This window comes from Heloderma suspectum, chromosome 5, assembly GCF_057233095.1.
Source record: "Heloderma suspectum isolate Gila_16-S chromosome 5, 16-S_ref, whole genome shotgun sequence".
Taxonomy (NCBI): Eukaryota; Metazoa; Chordata; class Lepidosauria; order Squamata; family Helodermatidae; genus Heloderma; species Heloderma suspectum.
The window spans coordinates 8,181,056-8,197,192 of NC_139462.1; the positions used below are offsets into that span (position 1 = coordinate 8,181,056).

Here is a 16,137-nt window from a genome sequence, read left to right on the forward strand (position 1 = left end):
TGAATCATCTAAAGCCAAATGGTGGGAGATTCAAGAAAGATTAAAATCATAGAATAGTGGGGTTGGGAGGGGCCTATAAGACCAGGAAATCAGAAGACGTTTACTTCTTGGTTGGAGAGCAATGACAAATCTTGATAAAATAGTTAAGAGCAGAGACATCACACTGACAACAAAGGTCCGCATAGTTAAAGCAATGGTGTTCCCCGTAGTAACCTATGGCTGCGAGAGCTGGGCCATAAGGAAGGCTGAGCGAAGGAAGATAGATGTGTTTGAACTGTGGTGTTGGAGGAAAATTCTGAGTGCGCCTTGGACTGCAAGAAGATCAAACCAGTCCATACTCCAGGAAATAAAGCCAGACTGCTCACTTCAGGGAAGGATATTAAAGGCAAAACTGAAGTACTTTGGCCACATCATGAGAAGACAGGATACCCTGGAGAAGATGCTGATGCTAGGTACAGTGGAAGGCAAAAGCAAGAGGGGCCGACCAACGGCAAGATGGATGGATGATACTCTGGAGGTGACGGTGACGGACTCGACCTTGGGGGAGCTGGGGGTGGCGACGGCCGACAGGAAACTCTGGCGTGGGCTGGTCCATGAAGTCACGAAGAGTCGGAAGCGACTGAACGAATAAACAACAACTGTTGCACTCATGTCGTGCTTGTGAGATTCCAAAGGCAGCTGGCTGACCACTGTATAAACAGAATGCTAGACAAGATGGACCCTTAGTCTGATCCAACATGGCTCCTCTTATGTTCTTTTCCCTTCAGTCTGACATTAGATTACCCTTGTATGCTTTATGCTAGCTATGATTCTTCCTTATTTCAGGAAGTGACTGTCATCCCTTCCTTGCAGTTTTAAAGGTGGATGATAAAGGTAAAGGTAGAGCTAAAAGATATCTTCGCACACAATTTGTGGAAATTGCAAATATTTATTCAGTGGTTTTAGAGGCCTTAATATAGAATTTGGTGATACAGTTTATTATTAATACAGATTTTGTTTAAATGGTCCCCAAGTGTCAAGGATACACCTACAGTTTTTAGAAAATCTATTATTTCTATCACATTCAGTACAGCTGAAAACCTGTCAATAACAGCTTGCTGTTCCTGAACTTTCAACAATGCTCTGAGATTTTCTGGAGGGTGTGAGCAAGGGTTTTGGCTTCCCCCCTTTATCACCATGAGGCAAGCCAAGAGTGAAAAGCTGCATCATCCAACACTGGCCGGGTTCACACATAATGAGAAGCCCCATGGGTGGATTTCCCTCTGGGCTTGTTGTCATGGCAGCAGACACCACTTTGAATACTCAAGACGTGGCGGGGCACACCATAGTTTCTCATGACGTGCAAACCTGGTGAGGGTGCGTTGTTGGGCTGTCTTAGGGTTGCAGGTGACTTGCTGCAACGAGAAGCCCCATGGGCAAATTCAACCACGGTGGCTTCTTGTTACATGTGAACCAGGTTACTGTCTGGAATTCAGAGGTATAGATATATAAGTTGTTGTTGTTGTTCAGTCGTTCAGTCGTGTCCGACTCTTCGTGACCCCATGGACCATAGCACGCCAGGCCTTCCTGTCCTGAGCACTCTCCCGGAGTGTGCTCAACTTCATATTCATGGCATCGGTGATGCTATCTAGCCATCTCATCCTCTGCTGTCCCCTTCTCCTTTTGCCTTCAGTCTTTCCCAGCATCAGGGTCTTTTCCAGGGAGTTTTCTCTTCGCATTAGGTGGCCAAAATATTGGAGCTTCAGCTTCAGTATCTGTCCTTCCAATGAGCACTCAGGGTTGATTTCCTTTAGGATTGACTGATTTGACCTCCTTGCAGTCCAGGGGACTCGTAAGAGTGTTCTCCAGCACCACAGTTCGAAAGCATCAATTCTTCGGCGCTCAGCCTTCTTTATAGTCCAGCTCTCACAGCCATACATTACTACTGGGAAAACCATAGCTTTGATTAGACGGACTTTTGTTGGCAAGGTGATGTCTCTGCTTCTTACTATGCTGTCTAGGTTTGCCATAGCTTTCCTCCCAAGGAGCAAGCGTCTTTTAATTTCATGGCTACAGTCACCGTCTGCGGTGATCTTGGAGCCCAAGAAAGTAAAATCTGTCACTGCTTCCATTTCTTCCCCTTCTATATGCCAGGAAGTGATGGGGCCAGATGCCATGATCTTAGTTTTTTTAATGTTGAGTTTCAAACCAGCTTTTGCACTCTCCTCTTTCACCCTCAACAAGAGGCTCTTGAGATCCTCTTCACTTTCTGCCATTAGGGTGGTATCGTCTGCATATCGGAGGTTGTTGATAATTCTCCCAGCAATCTTAATTCCGACCTCTGATTCATCCAACCCGGCATTTCTCATGATGTACTCTGCATATAAGTTAAATAAGCAGGGCGAAAATATGCAGCCTTGTCGTACTCCTTTCCCAATTTTGAACCACTCGGTTGTTCCATGTCCGTTTCTTACTGTTGCTTCTTGACCCTCGTACAGGTTTCTCAGGAGACAGGTAAGGTGGTCTGGTACTCCCATCACTTTAAGAATTTGCCAGAGTTTGTTGTGATCCACACAATCAAAGGCTTTAACGTAGTCAATGAAGCAGAAATAGACGTTTTTCTGGAATTCTCTTGCTTTCTCCATGATGCAGCGAATGTTGGCGATTTGATCTCTAGTTCCTCTGCCTCTTCGAAACCCAGCTTGTACTTCCGGTAGTTCTCGGTTCGCATACTGCTGAAGCCTAGCTTGTAGGATTTTGAGCATCACCTTGCTGGCATGTGAAATGAGCGCAATTGTGCGGTAGTTTGAACACTCTTTGGCGTTGCCCTTCTTTGGAATTGGAATGTAAACTGACCTTTTCCAGTCTTGCGGCCATTGCTGAGTGTTCCAAATTTGTTGGCATATTGAATGCAGCACTTTAACAGCATCATCTTTTAGGATTTTAAATAGCTCAGCTGGAATACTGTCATCTCCGCTAGCTTTGTTGTTACTAATGCTTCCTAAGGCCCTCTTGACTTCACTCTCGAGGATAGTGCTCAAGTTCAGTGACCGCACTATCATGGCTATCAAGGACATTACTATCATGGCTATCAAGGACATTAAGATCTTTCCTGTATAGTTCTTCTGTGTATTCTTGCCACCTCTTCTTAATCTCATCTGCTTCTGTTAGGTCCCTGCCTTCTTTGTCCTTTATCATGCCCATCTTTGCACAAAACGTTCCCTTGAGATCTCCAATTTTCTTGAAGAGATCTCTAGTCTTTCCCATTCTGTTGTTTTCTTCGATTTCCTTGCATTGTTCATTTAAGAAGGCCTTCTTGTCTCTCCTTGCTATTCTCTGGAACTCTGCATTCAGTTGGATATATCTTCCCCTTTCTCCCTTGCTTTTCGCTTCCCTTCTTTCGTGAGCTACTTGTAAAGCCTCATCAGACAGGTACTTGGCTTTCTTGCATTTCTTTTTCTTTGGGATGGATTTCGTTGCTGCCTCCTGAACAATGTTACGGACCTCCGTCCATAGTTCCTCAGGCACTCTTTCTATCAGGTCTAATCCCTGAAATCTATTCCTCACCTCCACTGTATATTCATCAGGGATATGATTTAGGTCATACCTGAATGGTTTAGTGGTTTTCCCGACGTTCTTCAATTTAAGCTGAAATTTTGCAACAAGAAGCTCATGATCTGAGCCACAGTCAGCTCCAGGTATTGTTTTGACTGACTGTATGGAGCTTCTCCATCTTTGGCTGCAAAGGACATAATCAATCTGATTTCGATATTGACCATCTGGTGATGTCCATGTGTAGAGTCGTCTCTTGTGCTGTTGGAAAAGAGTGTTTGCTATGATCAGCGTGTTCTCTTGGCAAAACTCTATTAGCTTTTGTCCTGCTTCATTTTGTACACCAAGGCCATGCCTGCCTGTTATCCCGGTGATTTCTTGACTTCCTACTTTAGCATTCCAGTCCCCTATGATGAAGAGGACATCTTTTTTTGGTGTTAGTTCTAGAAGGTGTTGTAGGTCTTCATAGAACCGATCAACCTCAGCTTCTTCGGCCTCAGTGGTTGGGGCATAGACTTGAATTACTGTGATGTTGAATGGTTTGCCTTGGATTCGTACTGAGATCATTCTATCGTTTTTAAGATTGTACCCCAGTACTGCTTTTCCCACCCTTTTGTTGACTATGAGTGCTACTCCATTTCTTCTAAGGGATTCTTGGCCACAATAGTAGATATGATGGTCACCTGAATTAAATTCGCCCATGCCTGTCCATTTTAGTTCGCTGATTCCCAAGATGTCGATGTTCAATCTTGCCATCTCATGTTTGACCACCTCCAGCTTACCTTGATTCATTGATCTGACATTCCAGGTTCCTAAACAATATTGTTCTTTACAGCATCGGATTTTCTTTTCACCACCAGACACATCCACAGCTGAGTGTCCTTTCGGCTTTGGCCCAGCCGCTTCACTCTTTCTGGCGCTACTTGGAAATACCCTCTGCTCTTCCCCAGTAGTATATTGGACACCTTCCGACCTGAGGGGCTCATCTTCCGGCGTCATATCTTTTAGCCTTGTGATACGTTCCATGGGGTTTTCTTGGCAAGAATACTGGAGTGGGTTGCCATGTCCTTCTCCAGTGGACCACATTTTGTCAGAACTCTCTGCCATGACCTGTCCGTCTTGGGTGGCCCTGCACGGCATAGCTTATGGCGTCACTGAGTTACGCAAGCCCCTTCGCCACAACAACGCAGTGATCCATGAAGGGGAGATATATAAGTAGCAAACAGCTATTTCAGTTTGGCATGATGGGCACTACTTTTTTTAAAGGGCATCCCCCAAAACCTGCATGCACATAGCACAAATTAGCTAGCTGCATTCCAGTTGAACACACAACCTTTAATCCACAGCAAAGGACAACTGCTCTCATTTTAATCTTAACATACTGAATAAACCCCAGAGTGAAATGTTTTACTATGTCTGAACTCACACTCCATGTAAACGCACTTCCACCTGTGTTTGTCCACAGCAAGTACTGCATCACCACGTTTGTACACTATAGAACTAGATTCCCACAGTCTGCATTGCTAAAATGGGACCTGCCTTTTCCAGGGACATTAACCATTGGCATGCAGAACCAGAAGTGCAGGCAAATGCTGCACATATCTACCCTTGGTCTTTTTTTTTTCTTTTGAAGGCCAATATATAAGGCCTTCCAAGAGCTTAAGATTCCTCTGTCCTGCACAATCACCTATCCTGCATAAACTGAATCTTTTTTTTTTACACCCTACCCCTAACACAAAGTGAAGTTACTATCCATTGCTCATTGCTGGAATTGGTTAGTTCTTCCCCTAGAAATACATAAAGAAAAATAATGGTAGCTGCAATTAGAGATAAAGTGACAGCAAACTCCACATCTACAGTATACTTTATTAGAAAAAGATAGATACTACGGAGTCCACTCATAAATTGGATGTGATACAGGGTTAAGCAACCATCTCTCACCAATCTATTTTCCAATTTCCTGTTTTTACACAAGGAAGCCTGTCAATTCATATCGGCTTGCCAGACTTCATTGTCTTTAGCATTTTCCTAACTGGAGGGAGAAGGACACAAGATGCCAGCACAAGTAATCCTGAACATCTTACTGATAAAGGGCTCTATAAACAGCCACGGCCTAGAGCTTCTCAAATGGTAGGATCATTTGAAGGGGAGGAGTATGGCAGAGTGCCCCAGTTGCTGTGGGTCTTGAAGATGATTTAGAACAGCCCCCCTTCCCGCATTGGTGCCCTCCAAAGGTGTTAAACTATAGCTCCCATTATCCCCAGCCCCATCTTATGGCAGACAATGGGAGTTGTAGCCCAACAGATCTGGAGGGCACCAGGTTGGGGAAGGCTGATTTAAAAAGAGCCATGGAATAGCCAAGTCACTCCAGGTCATTAGGGGCAAGGCACACACACCTAAGGAGGTTTTAGGTATGTGTGGTGAGGGGGTACATGGAAACTAAAATATTTTTAGAAGGGGCTATAATTCACAGCCTCAAATATGCCTCATCTGGTGGCGGCAACTGTAGAGCGTTCACACACACACACACACACACACACACACACACCATGGTTTTTCCAGCTCTTTGCTAGCTAACAAGAGTTGATAGAATTCCACACATCTGTTTGAGAATGATCTGGAAAAGGGTAATTTCAAGATTATGGGCAATTCCGCACAAGCAGCTACAAAATTACAAGAAATACTTTCATTTCAGTGGCTCAGTTGTCATTTCTGGTTGCTACTGAAATTCTCCTGCAACTGCACCTGTAGGGGTGCATGGATGTCCTTTTTAGCTGGAGCAGAAGAGACTGAATAATCAACAGCCCTGAAAAATTCAGACTACGAATGCACATCACTAAATACAGGCTCAGGTGCTTAACTTGGTCTTGTTTTCTCTAAGGCCTGACTTTTTGAGTAGAGCACACTTCTCAGAATCTAAATGTGCAAAGAGCACCCATGTATCAATTCAGCCGGTGCCCTACCGGTAATTGATAGCAAACAAACAGACTTTGGTAGCTCAAACAAACCTTGTCTGAATGGAAAAAGATCTTGTGCAATCTGCCCTTATCTCAAACAACTTTACGCAGAAATTGTTACAACTGATCTACTCTGAAAGCAATTACTGCGGCTTTCACAGAACAAACAGCATTACAGAACGTCTCCAGCATTGCTGGCGAGGTGTTCTTGTGCAGATTCAACTTCGAAAAATATTCTGGCTGTTCTAACCAAACAGAACACTTGCGCCCCTGTAAGTAGTCAAGCACAGGAGAATTTCAGTATCAGGCTGTAAATGATTTACTCACCTTGACCAACTTTAAAATTGGTTTCAGTGAGCCAACCAACCTATTGACTTGTTAAACAAATGCATGCACAAGTTGCTCTTATCAAAGTAAAATTAATCTGAGAAATCTTGCAGCTGTCATCATTCCTCTGTTGCATACAGTGTCCTAGGACAGCTTCCTCCAATCCAGAGGCCTACAGATGTGTTACACTACCCCTACCATCATCCCCAGGCAGCACAGCCTTTTGGCATGGTGGCTGGGAATGGTGGAAGATGTAGTCCAACACATCTGGAGAGCGCCACGTTGGGTCCAGGACCTGCCTTTCAAATTGAACAATGAGGTGGTCAGAGGCCTCATTTTGAATAAATATTCTCAAGCCTGAGTATCTGTGACATCTACACATAGTGCCTACCACACACTGAGTCCTTAGGCCTGAGGTTAGAACAGGATATTGCCACAAGCATCACCATTGTCCTTTACGCCTTAATTTTCATAATTATCTGGGATACACAATCTGGTTTAATAGCTTCTCTAGAATCTAAACCAGGAGCCCAAGCCAAATATGACCCAAATAGTTGCAACCTAGCTCCAACGTTACACAGCTTTTTTCAAATTCGTGTTTAACAAGAGTTCTAGTTTGTTGACCATGATAATGAGGCTGCCTTAGTGGGCCAGACCACTGGTCAGTTAATACATTTTTATGGCTTGATTGTCTGTACAAAAATCATACTGGAAGACACCCATGGTTGCAAAATGTTAAAATGGAACAAGCCCAAAGTGTGGTAGCAAACTAGCAGGCGAAGCCCCAGTTCTATAGCAGACACAATACTGGCCCCAACTCCTTGGACAATCATGCAACCCAGGAAACGCTCCCAAAAAGAACAACTGTTTCAGATATGTTAACAGGTGGTAGTATACAATGTGATATTAAATCAAATTATGTAAATAATGGATATGTGCTGGATATGACCAAATGGTATCTGTGTGTATTCATTAATAAATGATAGAAAAGAAATACATTACATTCCAGTTTCTTTTTTTAAGACAATTGTTCTTATGACTCCAACACACATCTGACATCAATTTTCATATGATACTAAACATTAATTTGTTTTTACTACACTGATTAGCTCACCAGAACCAAGGATGGATTCCAGCTGTTCTCAGCTAGAATTATTTTGCAACATTTTATAATGACCACTCTCAAATACTGACATTCATGGAGGATATGGCTATAAATGTCTACTAGCCCTGATGGCTATATGCTACATCCAATATCAGAGGCGATATGCCTATGATACACCAGTTGCTGGTGAGCGTGGCCAGGTGCATGCTGTTGCACTCATGTCATGTCAGTCAGTCATTCTACTTCTATACCGTCCCATAGCCAAAGATCTCTGGGAAGTACACAGAAATGTCCTGCTTGTGGGTTTCTCATAAGCATAGAATCACATAATAGTAGGGTTGGAAGGGGCCTACAAGACCATCGAGTCCAACTCCCTGCTCAATGCAGGAATCCAAGTTGGAGCATCCCTGACAGATGTCTGTCCAGCCTCATCTTGAATTCCTCCAGTGTGGGAGAGCCCACTATCTCCCTAGGTAATTGGTTCCATTGTTGTATTGCTGTAACAGTCAGGAAGTTTCTCCTGATGTTCAGCCGGAATCTGGCTTCCTGTAACTTGAGCCCATTATTCCGTGTCCTGCATTCTGGGATGATCGAGAAGAGATCCTGATCTTCCCCTCTGGGACAACCTTTCAAATACTTGAAGAGGGCTATCCTATCTCCCCTCAGTCTTCTCTTCTCAAGGGCTTTGTTTCTAGTCCTCTGATCATCTTTGTTGCCCTCCTCTGAACCCTCTCCAACTTGTCTGCATCCTTCTCAAAGTGCAGTGCTCAGAACTGGACACAGTACTCCAGCTGGTTGGCCACTGTGTGAACAGAATGCTGGACTAGATGGACCTTGGTCTGATCCAGCAGGGCACTTCTTATGTTCCTATATTAAAACTTAAAGACAGTCCTCTCTGTGAACATTTGTAGGAGAGAGACAACTTTCCTCTCCCCACTCCACCAAAGTAGATTTTAGTTTCGAACACATCACTGTAAGACAGATATAACTGAAATAAAAATGAAAAAATTAAGCCACACTATCTTATTAACATGTTACACAGCTGCAGTTGTTACCTTTGGTTATCAGACCAGAAATCATTATAATCAGCATGAATGTGCAAACAACTATCATGTTCAGCACCCTTCCCCAACCCAGTAGCCTCCAGATATTTTAAACTTCAACTCTCATCAGTTACAGCAAGCATGGCCAAATGGTCAGGAATGCTGGAGCTGTAGTCCAAAACATTTGTAGGGCACCAGGTTGGGGAAGGCTAATGAACAGGGACACTCGTGTTGTTGGGTTGTGCATTTGTAGGAGAGGCTTTGGGTATAATCCAGAAGTATATAAGCACAGCACACTGATGATTTTCAATGATTTCCCCATTAAACGCACCCCACACCAATCCCCAAATCCACAGGCATGGCCAGCTGCTTTGCTCCCAGCCCCTGGCTGCCCAAAGTGACAGTGCAGGTCCTTACGTTTTTAACAACAATAACAACAACCTGAAGTGGGTTTGTAGTAGGACTGCAATTTTTAAATCAACTGACCAGTAAGATTCAATTTCTAAATCTATTTTGAGTAACTATAAATGTGCCCTGGTTATCTGTGGAACAGATTTTTCAAAAAGTTGGTTTTTTTAAGGCAAGTATTTTAAAAACTGCAGACAGCAAACATCATCTTTAAAAAGACTTCCCTCACAGGGAATGCCTCTTCCAATATGTCTGCTGGATGATAATTTGCTGGGTCAGATTTAGGACCTTTTTTGAATATGGGTACAATTACAGCAGTGCCCCAACCCTCAGGTATTAGACCTGTTGAATTAACTGAAGAGAATACAACTAAAAATAAAGAAGCCAACCAGCTAATATTAGATTTCAAAAATACTGGGGGTAAGGAATCTATACTTTATGCTTTTTTCCCCTTTAACTTAAGGATAACATTCTTCACGTCAGTTACTGGTACTGGGGGTCCATTCAAGAACATTTTCTGGAATTATGTTGATTAACCTTAATACCAAAGTCAAATAATAATGTAATTATTAATGCATTGATTAAAATGCATATAATAAATCTATAAGATTGTAAATGAATAACCCCTAGTTTTCAGGTTAACATATGAAATTTTGGGATCTTACAACAGCATTTCTGGTTAATAGTTGCTAAGGATAATATCATAGACAGGGATTAAGTCCAGAGTAGTAACCATGTTCAGCCTATAGGAGAAAACAGATGAGAAAGCATTACAATGAACTGAGATGAAATGGTCAATTGCAGCCTCAGTTACCATAGGATACAGCCTATGTGATCAAATGCACAAAGAGGAATGAACCAATGGATACATAGACCAGACTGAAGACAAAACAAAAGGTCATAGAATCCATCATGACTACTGAAGTACTAATGATAACAGAAAAAACACCCTCATTAGCAGAGAATGAAGTATACCACAAAAACGGTGCACCAGTTCACATGATCAAACATGATGGGCTGCAGCGAGTGCAGGCAGCCATTCATGTCATCCGAACCCAGGGACCGTGGGTTATGCAAGGATTAAACAAATAGGCCATGGGTTTTGCGAGGGTTGTTTAACCCTTGCATAACCCACAGTTCCTGGGTTTGGATGATACAACAAGCTGTGACTTGAATATTCTGGATGGTCCCATGGCTCATTGTGCCTTAAATAAGCCACGATGAGCTGCAGCAATCGTGCAAACCCAGTCAGTATCTACATACAAATAAGAGGCAACTTATTTTCTGTAATGCAAGCAGTACCCTGTAGCCCTTGATTAACCACCAAAGAACAAAAAGGCCCAGTTCAAACTTAACAAACCATGGTTTGCCAGGTTGTCTGTGAGTGACAGAAAGCCTTGGGGTCTTGCCCTTCCTCTCCCCTTCCTCCCCTCCCCCCTCCATTACAAGTAAGGAGAGGAAATGGGAAGCTTCCATTCATTGTTTGCAACAAACTTGATTTCAATTTGTGCAAACTACAGTTTGATTTATGGTTTATGACCAAACCGCAATTTCAGTTATTCAAACAGAACAGAAATTTCTCCTCTCCTTCCCTTGTTTGTGGAGGGGAGGTTGGATGGAAGCATTGAAGGGAAGCAACTTGTATGCACAACAAACCATGTTTTGCTATTACGTCTGAACCAGGCCAAAGTTATTAACTCACTACAATTCTGCAGTCTCACATTGCAATAGTTCACTAAGGAGAGCCACTCTAAAGACAAAAGATGTAGCAGCCAGGGAGAGGAATGATCTCGGGTAATACTGGTCTCATTTTTAGCATTTATATAGTGCATATGATTATACAGAAGAATAACTTGAGTGAAGACAGATTTCACGTATATAATGAAAACAGAGGGAGATGATGCTATAATGACGATGCTATCCATTGCTTTGTAGTATTTCAACAGGCACAAAGACAAGCCCAAGTTAGGACATTTTTAAACCCTCATTTTAATTATGTTTTCTCTCTAGTGGACTAGCTGGAATTAACTGCTCATTTAGTTTGGAAAAAAAATCAATTGACTGACAAAGTGAATTTGGCACAGGAAATTGCTGCAAGTTCTACAAGACCAGCCTTGTCCTCTACCCCAAAGGCAAGTTAAAATTAGTACAAAGCAACTCCTTGTCTACTCATTATGGGGTGAAGAGTGAGTGATGGGAGAGGAGGAAGAGCCAACCTAAACTATACCAGTTAGGCCCATAATCAGAAGAACTCAAAGGCTTAATTACAGTTCAGTCTTGCCTCTTCTACCACTTGCTGTATTGGGGATAATCTGGATGAGCACCGCACCCTAGAGTCAGACACGACTGGTTGGGGACACCTTTACCTTTTTTTTTTTTATGAAACTCTCATGCTCCAGGATCATAGCAGAGAATCATTATGACCTTACAAGACAATGAACATTCCATCAAGGTCCTACCAGCAATTGTCTCAATGGTCACAGAACTATACTACCAGAGTTGGGACACCAAACAACACCTGATTCACTGCCCAGACAGCTGAGGCCTCAAATACACCCCATTTTCACTCACACAAGAGTTCTACCCAGGGCTGGACAAATCCCAGGCATCAGGGGACCTAGAAAGTTAAAGATTTGATTGTTTTTTCCAATAGTGGTTTACAATAATGTCATCAACCCCTGCCAGGAGTGTATCAGTATTTGTAACACACAGTACAGCATAAGGACAGGTTTCCGTGACCAACAGATCTCACATACTACCAGTATACATAGTGAATTTTTACCAGGAGTATTGTCACATACTCCCCATTTTCTCAAGCACCGGGAAGGGGCAACAATACAGGGTTTAATTTCTTTGCAATGAGAATGTGCACTGGAGGTGCGCGTTATGAATGTGCACTTCATAAAGTGGTTATGAAGCCATGGACAAGCACGTTCTACTCTGTCTCCTCCCCTCCTACCATCATGTGCCAGCTTTGACGGAAAGATCCTGGCTTGTATTAAGCCAGAATTTCCTGTTATGTCCAAATCAGGGAACTCTGGCTAAATGTCAGTTAAGAAACCAGAATATTAAAGTGCGGTTTACGAAACATGGCGAAATGTCCAAATGTGGCCATAGTGTTTCTGTAAGATTTCTTTTATTTCCTTACAAATAAATGTACAAGTACACACGCAGAGCAAAGTGGAAGCAAAATAAAAATAGGCAGCAAAACCACTGATCCTGCACCAGACACACAGAGAGCAATGGTGTGAAACCAAGCTCACAGATCTCTGCCTGCCAGTCACCAAATTCAAACTACAACACCATTTGTCTGCCCTTCCCACTAGCTGAATAGCGTAACCTTCCAGAGGCAGGTGAGAGATTTCTAGTCATTTGTTCTGATTCAGGGAACCTCAACTAATCTCTGGCTTTTAGCCAGCAAGCCACTTAAAGGCTGGTCACACAATAGGTACTAAAAGTATCATGCCACCTCTGGCAGTAACTCATGACAGAGTTCCTGCTGCCAGTGCATCCAAAACATAACTAACTGTATGTCACTGGTGGATCTCTTACCACTACATGACATTTCCAGTTCCATTCATTCTCTGGAAATGCACGTACAACCAAATAAAAATTAACCTAATCCCTTGGTATTTGGTCATATATTATTTATACTGCACCATTAAAAGTATATAGCACCTTGCAGTACAAGCAAAGGATACAGATCCCTACAGAAAGTGCTAACAATCCAAAAGAATGGAAGACAGAGTAGGGGTAGGCAACAAGCAGCCCCTTATGTGGCTCCATCCATTTTTGTGGCTTCTACCATGCCTCGAAATTGTCACCAAATTTCAGTGACAAGAAAAAGGCCATAATTTTGTTTTAAAAGTGCTCAGGGAGGACACAGCTCCCTCAGGAGCGTTGTGCCTTATTTTAAAATGCAAGTGTTGCTTTTTTCTTGCTGCCAAAATTCAGCAGCCATGGGGGGTGCAGCTTCTAGGGGGCAGAAATTGGTCCCCAGACCATCCAAAGTTGCCCACCCTGGGATAGAGAATGGAGTGGCAAGGGTAATATATATGGAGTCTGCCACGGTACAAACTATCACACCCATCCCTTTATATAATCTTTGTTCCATTTCAAAAGTTCATTGCAATTACTGCACAGTTATAAGCAGAAAGTGTGGATCGCCTACTGACCCAACAGCCGTATCCCAGAATTAGAAATATGCAATATGCAAAAACGAAGTATCTTGAAATACACAAGCTGGTATCTAACCTACACTTTTGCACCTGTGTGCCTTTCAAACACTGGCCAGGATCCAAAGTACTGTGCATGATGTTCGGGGGAGTGGAGCCTTTCCAGCTCTCCTCCTTTTTATGGAAGCCCCCCTACACCAGCTATTCCTCTCTGAAGATCGTGAGACCTGCCAGGCTGGCATGCTATAGAGCACAAAAGGCTTCCCTTCCATGGGAAGGGAAACATCAGCAATTCCCTCGAAAGTGCTTTGTGTGCATGCGCAGGCTTCTCTAGATCCTGGCCATTGCTTCAGCATTACAGTTTCTCCACTGAAGAGTTGGTAAAGGCTAAAGGACCACCTATATCGACCTACCAACTACACACAGTTGTCTCGGAATGATTATCCTGGACCATGCAGACTACAATGTACCTTAACCAGATATGCCCATCAGCCTGGGTTATAAGCAGAACCCATTTACTGGGTGATTCCAGTCAACCCAATTAGCCACTTGTACTTGTACTGAACCAAGTAGAATGCCAATCAAAATCAAATAGCTTTAAAAGCACCAAGAAAAGCACCAAGAACTGGGGGGGTGACTTTTCCTCTTGGTAGACTCCATCTTTACAAGGATTCCCCAAACCAGATGCCTAATAGCCTAGGCATATTCCATAGCCTAATCCTCACCTGAACACCCTAGTATGTTCAGCTGGGGAGTTCTAAGCCCTTCTGCCAAGCACCCTTCCATTCAGCCTAGCTCTTGAAAAAATAATAAGAAAGGCCCCTTGGACTTATTTGCCTCCTCAGAAAATGAAGAACTTGACAAAACCTTGCAGAATAACTGAAGAACACAAAGGGTAGCTTTGTAAGTATACAGGAAGATTTTAATGAATAAATCCTTTTAAACAATACATCCAAAAGTCCTGATACAAACATAAGTGTATTTGGGGATGGGGAAGAAAAGGGGAAGTACCAGGGAAGGCAATAATCATACACAGAGAATTCCAAATAATCTAATTTAGCCTTTTTTCCCGCATGAATGGAATCCTGGGTTTCAGAGCATATGCAGAGTTCCTTGCACAGAAGATCTTTGGCCTCCTGATTGTTGTTAGGAAGACTCAGAATGAGAGCAAAGTCACATATTTATGGGAATCTAACATCAGTGAAAGCCAGCCTCTTAGTAGAGACTGACTTATTTTGTCCAGTGAGGTGACAGCCTCCATTGCTGATGTCAATGGTCCAATCAGCAAATCAAAATGTTACTTCGCTGCTGGAGCACCTTCTTAAGAACTCCAAACTTACATTTCAAAAGAGCTAGTCAATTCCAACTGGACAAAACAGTGTGCAAAGAGCTTAAGTTCTTTATGCATATTGGGCACCAAAGATAAGATTTGGCCTATTCATGTTTCCTAGCAGGATGCTAAAAGATAGATGCTCTACAGGGCACTGTTTAACTATATCAAAATATAGGGGTTTGTCACATTTCACAACATCCTTGAAGTCGCAGATGAAAACAAAAACTACAAAATCATGTTAAAATACCAAGAGCAAGAACAAAAGTCATTTTACAGGGATTCACAGATTTATGTGAACTGTACTGAACCAAGTAGACTGCCAATCAAAATCAAATAGCTTTAAAAGCACCAAGAAATTAAGTCTAAAATAGAAAGGCACAACAAAAATGACAACTTTTGAAAACTATCTAGTGGATCAGGAGTGGGGAACCTTTTTCAGCCTGAGGGCCAAATTCCAATCTGGGGAAAGTCTCTCATTCCATCTGTGGGTGGGGCCAAGATTGGATTATTACCTATTTTAAGTCTATGCAGAAGTAAGCAGGACAAGGACTCTGCATGTCTACTCACAAGTAAGCAGGATTGAATCGCTCAGCAACACTTACAAATATCATCCTAAGTACCAAGATTCAGCATTATTCGCAATTAGGCCATGCTGCCTACCCCTCCTCTAGGTGCTCAAGCCAGACGCACACCATGATTGAGATGTTCACTATCATTATGTTTTTAAAAATGCTGTGGCTGAAGGGAAAACAAATTTGTTTTGATGCTTTTTCTAGGGATTTGGATCATAGTATGCATATAACAGGGGTGCTTCCCCCATAGACTTTGCAAGGATGATGTGCTACTACTTTAGCATGGATTAATGAAGAGCTACTAATTATAAATTCACTCAGCCATGACTGTAATGGCACAAATGGATGACAAGATTATACAGACACAAATTAATTGAACTGCTTGTCAAGCTCCACAGAGCTTCCAGTTCCTCTTTCAAAAACAGCCCCACAAAATACACCTTCAGAAACTGCCTCCAATGCAGCACAAAGACCTCTTGGGGAAAAAACAAGTGAGAAGCCCCCGAGAGAGATGGATGGATGGATAGCTACATCCCAAATCTTTGCTTTCTCCAAAAAGGGCTCCTGGGGTTCACAACCATCAACTCAAAAGAGCACAGCTGGTCTCCAAAAAGAATAAAGAGGACATTGCAATCCAGCTCTCCTCTTCAGGTATCCACAGATAGAGATTGCTTGCATCTTTAACA

General features: G+C 42.7%; 1 protein-coding gene across 2 annotated transcripts in view; it reads right to left on the bottom strand.

Annotated features, from left to right (window-relative positions):
- ATRN (attractin) overlaps positions 1–16,137 on the bottom strand; it is a 207,288-nt gene that overhangs the window by 144,484 nt on the left and 46,667 nt on the right. The gene's annotated exons all lie outside the window — the stretch shown is intronic.